The following is a 15,749-nucleotide window of genomic DNA, read 5'->3' on the forward strand; positions in this document are numbered from 1 at the left end:
CATCTCTTGCTCAAAGAAGGAGCGGTTGATGAGCAGCCCCTGGGCCCGGCTGTCCCAGTGCATGGAGCGGACGTGGGGACTGTTGGCCAGGCGCCAGAGCTTGGTGGGGAAGGTGCTGATGCTGAGCCCGGCGGGCTTTGTGTGTAGATTCAATAGGAACAGTTTGGTTGTTGTGCAGTGAGCTGGTGCACACACACACTGTCTCAGTTGTTTGCCAAAGTCTAACCTGGATCATTTTTGTTAATGCAGCAAAAAAGAGATGGAGGATTTCATCTGGAGGATGAAGATTGTTTTTGCAAGGAGGGTGACAAGGTGCAGTGCTTCAATTTTAGCATTACAGAGCAGTGGATATTTTCCCTGTCACTGCTTGCAGTGCAGATCCTGCTGGTGTCTTTTACGGCTTAATGTTGGACCAGAATGTGTGAGTCAGCACAGGCTGGCACAATCTCCCAGTTAGAAGACAAGGAGTAGATTGTGTCTGTTACCTTGCTCCTTGTGGGATCCCCAAAGCACCAGCTGGGCAGAGGTGCAGTATTAGAGATGTGGGCACCCTTCAAGTCAGCCTGTGCCAGAGGATCACTGACTTGTCCAGGGTTATTCCCAGCTGCAAGGTCACTTTAGTGATTTACAGTCCTCCTTAGCTGTCTTCCACTTTACATCCATTCCTCCCAACAAATCTTTTTCAAAATCTTTCTAGTTCCATGATCTTCTCTCTTTTGGGCTCTTTGTTACGGTGATGCATCAGCATGTAAAAAACCCCAAATCAAATTGACCGCGTGGATGCGTCTTTGGCCTTTTTTGGATAGTGTTCTTTCATGTTCAGGAAGAACTTGGAGAAGGTGGGAATCTGTGCACTTCAGCCACCATGTCTGGAATTGGCAATAAACGGACGGCTGGAAAGCCTGGCCCTTCTGCACCTCCGGAGAAGAAGGCAGGGGTTGAAAATTCAGGCACCACTGCGGAGACCATTAAACTTGGTGGTGTTCCTTAAACGGTATGTCTTCCTTGCATAGCCCCACTCCATCTTTTGGTTTTTTCATCTGGAGGCAGAAATGTCTCTGGGGTCAGGATGAGCCCTTCTGTGACCTGGCCTGTGTGCCTGTGCCCAGGAGGAGCTGGACATCCGGACCCTGCAGACCAAGAATTGGAAGCTGGCGGAGATGCTCGACCAGCACCAGGCCACCGAAGATGAGCTGCAGGAGCACATTGAGAAGCTGGAGTGTCGGCAGGCCACCCACGAGGCCTCTCTGCTGATTATCCACCTATACTGGAATCAGGTTGATAACAGCCTCTGTTACTTCATATACAGTTTTCTTGTCTCCCTGTACCACTGCACTCCTTTTATTCACACCCATTCTTTATCTTGTCTTGCCTTGCCTGTCCCATCATTCAGTTGGATGAAAAGATCCGCATCATCCTTAAATGCTTCAACCTGGACCAAGGTCTTGGAGACCTTTTGTCTGAAAGAAGAGCACTGCTGGTGCCAGAACCTAAACCAGACTCTGACAGTAATCAGGAGTGCAAAGATGAGAGGGAACGAGGTGAGGCACCTGTCTGGGGAGAGTGGGAAAAGTGGATTTCCGCTGTGGACAATGCTGATGTTCATTTCTAAAGGCTGAAAGAGACTTTTTTGGTGATTGTGAAGAGCAGAGATATGCTACCTTCTAGAACACACTTTTTTTAACCCTTTTATGTTCCCAGGGGAAGGACTGGAGCCAGCATTCTCCTTCCTGGCCAGTCTAGCCAGCAGTGCCAGCGAGGAGATAGAATCTCAGCTGCAGGAGGGTGTGGAGTCCTCCTGCCGTGCTGTTGCCCAGATTGTGACAATGTATGACGAGCTGCAGGAGAAGGTGAGTGTGCTGTCTCACAAGCTGAATAGTGGAGGTATGAGCAAGATGGCAGGTATTTAAGAATGCCTATCTGCCCCCACCTTAGACCTGATCCTACATTGTAGACATTAAGGTCTAATCCTTCTCATGTGCATGTATTTTCCAAAATGAATTGGTTTGTCTTTCCAAACTCTTGTTATCAAAACCTCTTCTAAAGGACCATGTGCCAGAAGTTCATGGTATCTACCTCTGTATTTGAATGCTGAGGGCTCTGCCCAGCATGTTGGGCTAAGAAGCAGCTTGTTTCTGCCAGTACTGTGTTCATGTGTCTGAGAAGTCAGAGAGCACAGCTGAACCTTCTCAGGCAGCTGTCCTCAGCCACGACATAAAAGGTTTCACGCTTACAAGTAAAGAAGTGAAATCAGCATTGTGAACTGATGGTGGACTCCTTCTCCTTTGCGGTTTAGTAGGACGGGCAGGAAGAACAAGCTGCTCAGTTCCCGCTGAGTCCTAAGCAAAACTGTACCCATCTCATGGCGTGGTGTACTTAGTGTAGCTGTCAGTTTTGAACATAGCAGAGTCTGCAGAGAAGGCCAAATGACCGTCTTCTAAAACTTGATGTAGCCGATTCACTTTAGACTCAGATGGCTGTTGAAAAAACAGCATTAGCTTAAGGTTAGATTTTGAATATTTTGAAAGAAACCTTGGGTGGGATATCAGCTCATGCTCGGTGTGCCTTCTGTGTCCTCTGACCAAGTCTGGCATTGGTGTAGGGAAGTGTTGCTGTCCTTGGCTGGCAGTCGAAAACTTTGTGGTAGTAGCTTTGACACTGGTGCCAGGTGAGCCTGTCCTCAGGTGCTCTAGTTTCAGCTGTCACCCTGGTGCTGTGGTTGTCACATGGTGTGATGGTGTGTTGGCCTGATGTGTCACCCTGGGCCACCTGTTGCAGCAGGTTTATGCATGAATTTGGGCAGCATTCGCATGTCCCTGGGCATGCTGGGTTGCTGGCACAGACACAGCTGAAGTGATCTCTGGTGTGAGGGGATGGCCCACGGGTGAGAAATAGGGTAGCACTGTTAAACTGCAGAGCCTTTTGCTTATGGAGTGCAGGTCAAAGCTCTCTGTGGATGGAGATCAGGCCCTCAGGAAGCACCTGTGGCAGAGGTCAATTAAACTGAAGTTAGACCCAGAAATCTCCTTTTCTCTTTTCTTATTTCTCTGTATTTTGCTGTTCAGGAATAAAAACAATTTTTCATTGGTTTAATTCCTGCTGTTCAGAAATCAAAGCTTGATTTCCATTAATTTTCTTTGTGCACCTTTCAGATATTTCACTGATGGAAGAAGCAGTAGTGGAGCTGAATGCCTACCTGTCACACAAGAATGGACGGCTGCAGGAACTGGCTGATGTTCTTCAGGAGAAGCACAGAGTCATCATGTCTCAGGAGGTATAAATAGGAGAGAGAAAGAAATCTGCTTTAGGCTCCTGGTTAGCATAATTTATGGTTCCCGTGGATTGGAAGGCACTTCATTTTCTTGGAGGGGCACAGGAAGAGCATGGTTTGAAAGTTACTAAAAGGGTTGTTGCTGTGGAGAGCTGTAGATAGATTTTCTGTAGAAATCAGATTGATTTGCTTGTTACATCACTAAAGGAAAGGATAGAAGTATGTCAGGGAACTGAATGGATTTAACTTTTAAAGAAGAGGGGAGAGCAGGGAAACTGGGGGCACGTGATGCTGAGGTGGCTGTGTAGACACCTGGAACAGTGGAGGTGACATTCCTGTCATTCTCAGTTCCTTGGTTTCTCTGTGTAATTTGACAGTGTAATGCTATCAGTTACAGGATGATCCTGGCTGTTACAGGATTCCCATTAGTAGCAGCATATGTTTGAGAGATTTCAGTTGATTTAAAAATTGTGTTTATGCTGGTTTTGCACAGCGTTAGACCTCTGAGCACTTAGGTGCTCTGTAGAGCAGATGGACGTAGGGATTAAAAAAATTAAAATCCCAAAAAGGCTTTGAATCAGCTAAGGTGGCTGCCTCTGTATTCTGCCAGATATTACCAGCTTCCTGCTCTTTCTCCATTTTCAGTTTTTTCTTAATTTTGTTGCTGTCTTGAGATTTAGCCAGTGTAAAATTCAGATTGCGTAAAAGTCTGTCACCACAGCAAAAGATGAAAAGCACATGATGAGTAAGAGAAAAATGACTCCAGAGCAGTGGCAGGAAAAGCTGGCTCTATGCAATGTGCTGGCTGAAGCACTCCTTTGATTGCTGTTCTCCAAGCTGCAAGAGAGGGTGGAGACAGCAGAATCCCGGTTGTCTGTCCTGGAGACCATGACTGATGACCTTCAGTGGGACATTGACAAGATCCACAAGAGAGAGCAGAGGCTCAGCCGCCACCTGGCCGACGTCCTGGAGCGAGTAAGCGCTGGCCAGGAGCCCTGGGAAGTGGGGGTAGTGTTGGACTCTGGTGTGTGACATCCTCTCTGGGACTTTGCTGTGTGACATCCTCTCTGGGACTTTGCTGTATGACATCCTCTCTGGGACTTTGCTGTGTGACATCCTCTCTGGGACTTTGCTGGGAGAGCTGAGAATCTGCAGTGCTCCTTCTTTGGTCTTGGACCTGCTGCATCAGTCTTGTCAGTGTTTCATTGGGTCTTGAGGAAATGTCTTGCATTTTTTGCAGGTAAATTCCAAAGGCTACAAGGTGTATGGAGCTGGGAGCATCCTCTGTGGGGGAACAATCACCATCAATGCCCGCAAGGTGAGGTCAGGAGCTTGGTTGTGGGTGAGGGGAAGAATAAATGGAAGGAGAACAAGGGCCACAGTTTGAACAGAATTGAGATACTTATTTTGTATAATTTTTAGATCCTGTGCCACAAAGCTGGGTGACTCTGGGCAAGCCATTTTGTCAGTGTATGAGTTTTCTATTTAAGAAACAGCTGGTGGAATTAGACTCTGTCTGGCTTGGTCAAGTTACCTGACTGCTCAGGGTGTAGCTGCTGTTACTGCATGAACAGACAGTTCATTAGCACTCTCAGGAGACACATTAAGAGTAGGATTGAGAAGCAGTTTATCCCAGTAGTTTGAGGAGATGAACGCAGAGCTGGAAGAGAAGAAAGAGCTTGCTGGGAATCGCCTTCATGTATTGGAGGAACTAGGTCAGGATGTTGAGGAAGTAACAACACAGAATGAAAAGCTCAAGGTGAGACGTGTGTAGGTGTGTGAGGATGAAGGTGTTCTGTGGGATGGGCTGCCCTCAGCTTTGCAGCGCTGTGTCTGCAGAAATCCTCATTGCAGCGTCTGTTCGGAGCCTGCTGTTGAGCTGTGTTCCACTTTGCTCCAGGTACAATTGAGCGAGTCTGTGGCTCCACTTGCAGCTCAGTGCGTTGGTGACACCGCGTGGCCAGCGCTGGAAATTGTGATGGTTTCCTGCCCGTGTCCCGTTCTGACCTTGGAGTCCATTTAACCAGATCTGGTTAAAACTGTTTTCATCTCTTTACAAGTAGTGATCCCTCTTCCACTTTCCCCACGTCCTGTGCAAGTGGAACCAGAGAACAGAAACAATCAAGGAACTTGTGTGGGGAGACAGGCTCTTGAAAGAGTCAAAGAATTTCTGTCTTCCCCACTGTGAGGGATGGATAAATAGGAGACAGCCTGTGAGTCTGTGATGTTTTAAAAGTGGTAACACAAGAAGCTGTGACGCTGTGGTAAATAAGTATATGGTGGAGAGAATAATCCAAATGTCATCTTAGTGGTCCGTGCCAGTTACAAGAAATGTCTGTCTCACGAACTTAAATCCAGAGATCTGATGCTGAAAACTGTCTTGAGGCACCTCTGAATTCTGTTTATCCCCATGAGTTTGTTTAGGGAGAAGTGGTCTTTAGCTTACAGGGGTTTTTTTCCCCTGCTGTTACTTTGAAGCTGAATGCATGTATATATGTGTCTCTTTCACTGCTGCTAGTCACAATAATTTGCTAACTTTTTCTCCTAGGAGTTCAGTTCTATACCTCTGGGTTTATTTTATTTCTCTTTCTTTCAGTGATTATGTTTTACTGGTAGAAGGCTGACCTAATGTCTACTTGCATGTGCATTTTCTCTGTTCTCTCCTACTTTTCTATGTGTCCATCTTTACTGATCTGGGTGTTTACAATTTATTATGTTTTCCAAGTTCATATCTTTGAGAGAAACTATTTCAGGACCCAAGAGTGAAAAACTTCCCTCATGGTTGTGCGAGAGAAGCAGCCCAGTGCATGAAGAGAACACAGACACTTTTTAAGGTTGGTACTGAGTCGTATCACTTGGACCTACTTCACAGCAGTGCTATTCAAGTTCTACTTTTGTCTTTGCTTGTGGCAGCTTGATTTATTGTTCCGTCTTGAGAGACAGAAACCAAATGCAAAGGCAAGGGGATCATTTTCCTTTTTGTGGCATTTTCTTGTGTCCCACGCAGGATGAGCTGCGAGGGGCAGTGGAAGAGGCTGTGAAGGAGAGCCCGGAGTACCGCTGCGTGCAGTCCCAGTTTTCTGCTCTGTACAAGGAGAGTCTGCAGCTGAAGGCACACCTTGACGAGGCCCGCACGCTGCTCCACGGCACCCGCGCCATGCTCCAGCGCCAGGTGGAGCCGATGGAGCTAACACCTCTGCTCCCCCAGCCTGGGAGCTCTGTCGTGCCCCCAGCCATCACTGCTGGCTCTGTGTGCCTCTGCAAATGCTCAGGAAATAGACGCTGCTGGCAATAAGTCAGGCTCTGGTGGTACCTGATATTGATGAGGTGAGAGATACTTCAGGTTCAAAGCACCGAGTTCTGTTTTACTTTTTTGCTTCTCAGAGGGATGAGGTCAGCCTTCACAAGAAGCTACGCACGGAGGTGATTCAGCTGGGGGACACCCTGGCACAAGTCCACAAAGAGTATGAGATGTTGAGGATAGAGTTTGAGCAGACACTTGCTGCCAGGGAGCAAGCAGGTATGGCGGTGTTCTGCTGTGCCTAAAAACAAATACCACCTAGCCACCAATGCCCATTAGGGGCTACAGTGCACTGGGATGCATGGGTTGATTCTTTGTTACTGTTAAATACTTGTTCCAGCAGGTCTTCCCATCTCAACAAACAAAGCTCTTCACCTGTTTTATCGGGAGGGCAGTTCCATGTTATCAGACTTCTTTCGTAAGATGCTGCATAATAGATACATTTTGCTAACGCTTTGGTTTATGACAGGGTATTTTGCATTATTAAAACTGACTTGTGGGGGGAAGATTCATTTCCTAGTCGGTAAGGACAATCTAGATAGCAAAGCAGTATTTCTTAAATTTCATCAGAGGAAATAAATGACTTCTGAAGTTGCATTTAAATCAGATTTTTTTTGTAACAGGCCACGTTTCCCTTAGGATCATGGGTATAAAAAGAATGTGAAATGGGAACTTAAGGCTTGTGAATTTGCAAAGAATGATGGTTGCGTATAAAACTGGCATGACTTTCCTTCTGCAAATGTTTTGTGTTGCTCTGTTACGTGGCAAAATGGTGATAGTCTTATTTTGTTCTTTGTCATTGTCACTGAGCTTGTTTTCCATCTCCATGAAAGTCCTCAAGAAGGTTGACAGAAGTGTGGTTTGTTGCAGAGGTGTTTCTGCTTTTGCAGGCCCCATTAATCGGGAGATGCGTCCCCTCAGCAGGAGCCTCCAGAATCACAAGCACCAGCTGAAGGGAGAGGTGCTGAGATACAAGCGCAAACTGAGAGAGGCCCAGTCTGACCTGAGCAAGGTAAGACAGCAGGAGATGTCAAAAAAGAGGAGAAAGTGCTTAGGAGAAGGGGGAATGCTGTCACCTTTGCCAGGAGCACCAACCCTTCTGATACGCTGTGCAGGATGCAGTGAAATTTTCTGTGGAGCTCTGCGCTCTGCTGCTTCCTTTGACCAAACAAATGCTCCTCCTTTGTAGCTGTGTGGTGCTCCATGAAAAGGGGCCATGGAAGCATGGATCTGGGAAGACAAGGGAGAAGGGGGTGAGGAAGACTCCTGGCAAAGAACTTAAAGGGTTGTTTTCTTAGTCATCTCTCTTGCTGTTCCAGGCCAGATCTGCTCTCGCGGTGGCAGTGCTCTTCTCCAGTCCCAGTCCAGCACTGAAGACACAAAGGAGGAACCTGCAGAGATCAAGCAGGAGCCTGATGATCCTTCTGCCCAAGGGACTGTTCCCAAGGCTGCTTCTGAAGATGTTAAGGAGATGAAGGCCAGGTGAGATGAAGAGGAATGGGAGTGGGAGAGACAGGAAAGAGAGAGGGAGCGAGAGAAGAAAAAGGAGAAGGAGAAGGAGAGAGAACAAGAAAAAGAGAAAGAGAAGGAAAAGGAACGAGAGCGGGAAAAGCAGAAGGAATCTGAGAAGGAGAGTCCAAAGAGAAGGAGAAAGGGAAGCATGAAGATGGAAGAAAGAAGGAGGCTGAAGTGATCCAGCAGCTGAAGGCTGAGCTCAAGTAAGAGTTGCTGTTTCTCCCTTTCCTGTGGGAGCAGTGCCCAAGCCTGGGGTGTTCACGTGGTCTTGCTTTTCCAGGATCAGCATGACTGGAGTTTGGAACCAAGAGAGTTTCTTGACACCCTCTGTATCTGATTGTGATGTGGTCAGGGCAGTAGCCTAAAGCATGAATTACCAAAGCAGATACTTCACGGTGTGGGTCAAGTAATGTTGATTTGTTGCTGTCATAACAATAGCATAGAAGTTCACAGCAGCAGGTTATTAATAGAGGAGACAGCAATTCCCCCTTGTGGATGGTTCCCAAAGCAGAGGTGGATAGTTTGTAGCTTATTGTTAGGATACCTATTTCATCTCCAGCTCACTTCTTGCATTTCAACCCGTGTGTCTGAACATATTTTATTTCCAGCCTGTATTCAGCTGCTGTTTGATATTAGCAGGATAAGAGGACCCAAGGATGACTCCATATCCATGTGGGAGATTAGAGAATATTGCTAGGCTGGGGTGCTGGCTGTGTAGCAGCGGCTTTGCTGCTGTGTTCTCACTGTGGTCTGTCTCCCTTTCTCCCGGAACGGCCAGGAGAGCCAGGAGGAGATGAAACTGTTGCTAGGTATGTATTGCTCTGCCCCCAAAGAGCAGAGAGACAAAGTGCAGCTCATGGCAGCTGAGAAAGCAAAAGCTGAGGTATTTCTGATTTCTCTTCCTTTTTTCTTTTTTATGTGGTACTTAAACTTCTTTTCAGGTACTCTGCAGCAGAACTGTGTTGTTTCTCGCCTCAGAACTGAGGATTGTTTGTCTTCTCAGCTCTGTCACTTAGCTATTGGAATGGTCTGGAGATAAACAGGGGCTAGTTGCTAGTGCAGGCACACTCACACAACAATCTCTAGGTTCATCGGCACAGACCCATTTGCAGCTCCCTTCAGTTCCAGCATGTCCCTCTCTTTGGGACCCCTGTGGTTCCAAGCCCCTCTTGCCTTCTTCACAAGCAGGTCTCACCTATAGGCAGCACTTCCTCTGTGCAGCACACACACGTGGGATAAAGAGTTCAATTACATGGTGATACTTAGGAAAATGTGTAGGGAAAAGATACAAGGAGATAGGACAGGACAGGCTGTGATGATCATGGGCAAGGCTGAGCCAGACAAATGTGTACTGAGTGCCCATATTTCCCACGGGACTGGCTCCTTTTATATCCTTCTCTGTCTAAGCCCAAATTGTTCATCCTTGGTCTCCATTTTCCTGCACATTGCTCTGGATTTGAGCAGCTCTTGATTGCCACAGCTGTCCCAGTTCAGGAGCCATTCCTGCTTTACAGTGTCATCAGTTACAAAGTCCCAGCTGACCTTCCTGGAGGTGCTTCCTGTGGTTTCTTGGAAGCTGTTGTGACTGGAGAGGTTTGCTTCCTCTCTTTGTATTTGTTTTGTCAGGTTTGTGTCTCTGTAGACTTTATTTGGGGTTTTCTCCTTCTCCCACACTCAGATAACCTTGATGGAGTAAGGGTTTTTACACTCCTGTGTGCTCTCATCAGTTAGTGTGACTGACCAGGTTTCATTCTCATCACTGCCTCCCTTACCATTTGTCTGCCAAATTTGTATCTCTGTATGTTTTATTTTACCTCCTCCTTTTCCTGTTATCTCCTGCTTGTCTGGAAGAAGGTCCTTGACCAGATGGCCTTAAAGGAGCAGATGCTCTCTGAGCCCATATCCATCCATGTACAATTGCAGAAGACTGATGTTCCTAGTCTGATAAAAGAAGCTGTGAAATTTTCAAAGGTGTGGAAGTCAAGATCTTGGGCCTGCAGCCCATCTCAATGGTACATCTGCCTGTACTACTCTGTCAAAACAACCTGGGGTTTTTTGCCATGCTTTGAAGGCAGTCCTGAGCGTTTCAGAGAATTTTGGAGAAAAAAGGCTCTGAACAATGCTCAGGGCATATCCTTGTGTTTACTGTTGTTTCTGGTTGGTTCTTGTAGCTTGAAGAACTGAGGAAGAGGGTGAAAGAATTGGAGGACAAGGAGAAAAAGGAGAGTAAGAAGATGGCTGATGAGGATGCCCTCTGCAAGATCCAAGCAGTGGAAGAACAGATTGAATATTTACAGAAGAAACTTGCCAATGGCTAAGCAGATGAGAAATTCCTGATGAGTTTTCTTTTGGCTGGGGCAACTGGAGGAGCTGCCTTCAGGTTACATCCAGGAAGAGAGAAGGAATTGATATCTGTGTGGGCCAGCGATGGGAGCTTGGTGCTGGTTTACCAAAGGGGAAGAAAACTGAGCAAGCAAAAGAACCACCAGCAAAATAACCTCCTCCAGCCTCAGCTCTAGGATATCACGGGCAGGCCATGGTGGGAAATGTTTGATAACAATTAAGCATTAAATAAACAGTTAAACATGTGAGCTTGGTGAAGCACACAGAAGAGAATTTGCTTTATCAGCCATTAGGGAAAGAGATTACAATTTCTTTTTAAGAATTACTACCTCCTCAGTTCATCTAGTGAATATGTTTGCATGGAAGTGGTACAATCCTTCTGCTAAAAAAGGCTCAATCCAATGAGAGAGCAGGACCACCTCAGCAGGATAGAGGCAAGCCAATGAACTGACGTGTGCTTTCTCAGACTTTGGATTCTTGTTATTGCAGAAGAGAACTGCTCTACCTTGTCAGTGCTGAAGTGGCCAAAGTGAGTTGAAGGAGCTTGGCAGCCTGTTAGTTGGAAGCTGTCGAGCTGCCCACATGTAGAATTTTTGGCCTGGTGTTATCTGACAGCTGTTCAGCTGCTGGGAATTGGGTGTTGGTTTCTGCCCAGCTCTGGCAAGGACTGTGTCAAACCTGATTCTGCCAGACAAGTGACAGGTGACCATCTTTTCTCTGCACCCTCAGAGTATCTCTGCTGTGGTGCAGACTTGTAGGGAATTCGTTTTCCTGGTTGTTGGGATAATGGTGTTCCCTGACACCAAGAATCTTCCTCCATCTTTGCTAGCTTTGGTGTCTCTGAATAAAATGTTCAGGCTTACTCTAGGGGGTCCAGGGCACAGTTTGGCCAGAGCCTTTGATGCTTTTGCAGGAGGAAGACGCCCTGCTGTTGGAAATGGATGTCACAGGCCAAGCCTTTGAAGACATGCAAGAGCAGAACATCCTGATGCAGCAGCTGCGGGAGAAGGATGATGCCAACTTCCAGCTGATGTCAGATGGTATCAAGTCCAACCAGATCCATAAGCTGCTGAAAGAGGAAAAGGAGGAGCTGGCAGAGATGTTTTGACACTGAGAACACAGGTAATAGGGAAAAAGGAGAGAGGACAAGAGAGCTGGTGGGGAGATGGAGGTGTGGGTTATCTATTACAGGCAGCTGCCCACAAGCGTTTGTTCTCTCCCCCACTGAGGGAAAGGGGAAAGAATCGGAAGGGACAAAGTGAGAAAACAGGTGAGCTGAATAAAGGCAGCTGAACAGTTAAAGCAGAGATGTCCATACAAGCAAAAGGAGAAATGAATGAATTGGTTATTTCCTGGGGCAGGCAGGAGTCGAGCCATCTCCAGGAAGGCAAAGCTTCATCAGGCCTTCTTGTTGTTTAATAAATGCTGCAGCTCTGAACATCTTCCCACTGCCTCCTTTCCACCAGCTGTTATTGCTGAGCACAGCACTGTAGGGTATGGAGCACCCCTTGGGCCAGCTGGATCAGCTGTCCTGGCTGTGTGGCATCCCAGCTTCTTGGGCACCCTGAGCCTACCTGCTGGTGGGCAGCCTGAGACACAGAAGGTCTTGTGCTGTGTAAGTACTGCTCAGCAGCAGCTAAAACTGTGCTGTGTTTCTGACAGTGTTTTGCTCCAAAATGCAAAACGTAGCAGCATGGGAGCTGCTCTGAAGAGAATTACCTGTCCTCACCAGAATCAGTCCAGGATGGAGTGTTCCTCTCACCAGCGTGGGAATGCATCAGGATTCAAAGGGGCCTGTCATTGTAGGAAGCTGAGGCTGCTGTATGAGCATTACAATGTCCTGGGGGTTCACTGCTATGGAGAGCAGGCGGGTGAGGAAAAGTGGGAAGTCCTTTTCCTGTTGTGTGTCTGTCTGTGTCTGTCTGTGTGTCTGTGTCTGTCTGTGTGTCTCTGTGTCTGTCTGTGTCTGTCTGTGTCTGTCTGTGTCTGTCTGTGTGTCTCTGTGTGTGTTGGTGTCTCTGTGTGTATCTATGTGTCTCTGTGTGTCTCTGTGTGTCTCTGTGTCTGTCTGTGTGTCTGTGTGTCTCTGTGTGTCCGCCCCAAGTGCAATGCTGCCTTTGGGTCCAACGAGTTCCACAGGATCTACATCGGCTGAGGCCCTCTCAGAGCCCCCGCTGGTGCCGAGCCGGCCTCCTTCCTTTCCCTCCTTTCCCTCCTTTCCCTCCTTTCCCTCCTTTCCCTCCTTTCCCTCCTTCCCTCCCTCAGCTTCTGCTGCCTGACCTGCAGTGTCTCCTAGGAGGGGCCTTCAGGGTCTGGAAAGAAACAGCTCTGGATCTTGATTCCTTTCTTGGCTTTGTCCCTTTGGTCTTGCCCTCGGTTTTCGTGTGTTCTTTGTGTCTGAGAGGAAATTTCCCATCCCTTGCTTTCACACTGCCAAGGTGGGGGCATGCAGCTGAAGTGCTGCCTAGGTGGGATAGAAGCTGAGCTGCAGCAGAGATCAGTGAGAGCTTCATTTGAGGGCTCTGCTAATTAAATCCCATCAAGGAATGGCACTGCTCCTGGGAGGGAAGAGTTTCCCAATTAACAGGCCCCAGAGAGGCCAAGGAACTGAATCTGTAGACTCAGTGGAGCAACTCCTCAGGTACCTGTGTATCTTCCTGAGCCAGGGCAAGAACCCCTGAGGGCTGGTGCACTAGGAAACCCTTGCCCAAACTCACACATCTAAATATCCAGGAGAGGAGAAAGGAGAGATCTTGGAGACCCTTAGAAAATAGCATTCCACTGACGAGCCCTGGTTGATGTGCTCACCTTCCCCTAGGCTGAAGCATTGCTGTCATTGTCCTTCTCAGAAAAGGACTTTTGGTGGTTCCTTTGCTGCAGCTTTACCCCAAAGATTAACCTTGTTATGTACAAATTCTTACTGAAGCTCTTGTTTGGTTTATTTTTCTGGTACTGCTGCCTCTGGTACTGCCTGTTCTCCCATCCTTTGTCCAGTTCTTGGAAACGTTTCTCACGAGCTTTAAACTGCAGTAGAGACACATGATTTCTTCCTTCCTCTCCTTTCAAACTATGCGCAGCTAGAGCAACTTTTGTCCCTTTGGCTGTATCCCCAGCTTATTCCTGACACAACAGGAGCGCCCGGATGCTGCATTTTGTCACGGCTGCTGGGAATTTTGTCAGGGATGTCATGTGGCTTGGAGTTTCAGTCCTCCCTGACCTGGAGGCTGCATTGGAAGTCTGCTCCTCAAATCAAAAGAGGAAGTTGTTGATCTGTGTCATTTCTTCCTAGGGTGTAGTGTTTTCCCTGTAAACCTAACTTGCATGGAAGGTGCACCTGTCAGAGGTTTGTCTCATGGATGTCCCTTCCCTGAAGCATGGAATCTCCTGCCTTCCTCCATTCCCTCCCTGCAGGAAATACTAGGTCCAAAGAGAAAGGAATTCATCACATGCTCTTACACTATTCATTATCTTGGTGAAAACATTCAGAATATATGAGTAAAGCCTTGTAAATGATGAGGAATCCTGAAAAGTGAGAAGGAACATGGCATCCTGCCTTTCCAAGGGGAACCTGGGCTGCTGAGAGCTCCTGCCTCAGTGTAAGAACTGTTAGAAGGAATGAGAGTAGAACCTGCTTCCCTTCCCCTGGAAGTTGCTCCCGGGATTACAGGTTCTGGCAGCAAGTTGGCTAATGAATGGTGTGGTAATGCTGCTGGTAGATTTTGGGGTACAAATGCTTCTTCATCTCAACATAGACCTGGCTCAGGAACAAACTGTCTGCATCTTCACACAGCTTTGCTACAGCAGCAAGAGTTCCTTTTACAGCTGAGAGCAGCAGCCTGAACTGAACAGCCCCAGCAGAGCTGCAGAGCCCCTCTGTCCATCCCCAGCCTCTCTTGTATCCCCTTTCTACTGAAATTGAACTCAGTGTGCACACTGCCTGGGTTGGCTTCCCTCTGCTCCTGGCAGGAAATGGATGCTTCAAACAATCTGCATCAGTTTCACAGAGGAGTTTTTGGAACCTCCTGTCCTCCCTTAGCAAGTAAAATGGCTTGGTTTTGTTCTAAAGTAATAGCCTATTTCAAGCTGATTTCTGAAAGAGCGGAGTTTCTCTGTGCTTTTAATTAAACCACTGAGAAACAGAATGGATGGAAACAGTTAAAATTTTTCAGGACTAGTAAGTATTGGGGCAAAGAAGTGAAGCGGTGGTGTTATTCTTTATGAAAACATTCTCTAAATTCAGTGTCTTGGGCAAGAAAGAAGAGCCTTGTCTCCAGTCTCCCGTGCAGCTTCAGATCCTCCCCTGTGCCACAGTCGGCAGGCACTGGTGTGCCTGTGGTATTCCCCTTCCCACAGAGGCCCACAGCAATTCCCTGTCCCCAGGGGATCAGGCTGGAGCAGTGGCTGAACAAGAAAATAACATGCCAAAATATGTCTCTGTTAGGCAGCAGTCACTTGGGTCTTTTCTGAAAAGGCACAGCTGGTGGTGCAGTAATTCAGAGCAATCCCTGTTCTGCATTTGACATGGGAGAAGCTCCTCAGACAACCACCAGAAATAACACTTGCTGAACAGTAGTTACTAGGTGGTTGACATGTTTCCATTTCTAGTTTTGCTTTTAAATGAAGTCAGATTTGTTGAAGGATTTGGTGTCTGGAGCTTTGAAGAACAACATTTTTGTTGAAGGTATGATTACCATTTTCGGTCTGGGCTCATGTGTGTGGAGATAAGGCCATAAAAGCCTTGATGAAAATAATTATAAAATTGGACTGAAATACGTTTTTCCTTGTGTTTTAATGAAAAGAACAATCCTCATCTGTTCTAAACTAGTGATGTTGGAGGTTGTGAGGTAGAAAAAGCTAGAAATTTTTCTAGAAATCTGATTATCTAAAGGGGAGAGGGAGGGGAAGGAAAGGCAACAGAAGTAATCAAGAACACCCTGGGCAACCCCTGCAGGTGACTGGAGATACAGGGAGGGTAAAAATTACTTTGGTGATTTATCTGGGAGAGCACAGTTAAGAGGCAGCGTTACAAACTTTCTTTTTCTCCGTAACATGGGATGTGTTGAGAAGTGGTTTTTAAAAATTGGTAGAAACCCTATTTAAAAAGCACAGTCAGTTGGGTTGATGCAGTGTTTATTCAGATGCTGAACAGCTTACCCTTCCTTGCCCTCATCACCCAGAAGGGAGAGAGCTCCATTGAGCACATTGCCTCTGAAACCACAATTCTCATTCTTCATCCACAGGGTGGTTTTGGTGACTCCTTTTGGTTTTGATGGGACCTTGCTATGGGAATAAGTCATGGTCCAGAGCCCCTTGAGTCGC

The 15,749-nt window shown here is 47.1% G+C and overlaps 1 pseudogene; it reads left to right on the forward strand.

The window, feature by feature from the left end:
- The first annotated feature begins 822 nt into the window (after positions 1–822).
- LOC132322452 (E3 ubiquitin-protein ligase BRE1A-like) lies at positions 823–12,585 on the forward strand (annotated as a pseudogene).
- Positions 12,586–15,749: the final 3,164 nt, after the last annotated feature.

Source organism: Haemorhous mexicanus, chromosome Z (genome assembly GCF_027477595.1).
Source record: "Haemorhous mexicanus isolate bHaeMex1 chromosome Z, bHaeMex1.pri, whole genome shotgun sequence".
Lineage (NCBI taxonomy): Eukaryota > Metazoa > Chordata > Aves > Passeriformes > Fringillidae > Haemorhous > Haemorhous mexicanus.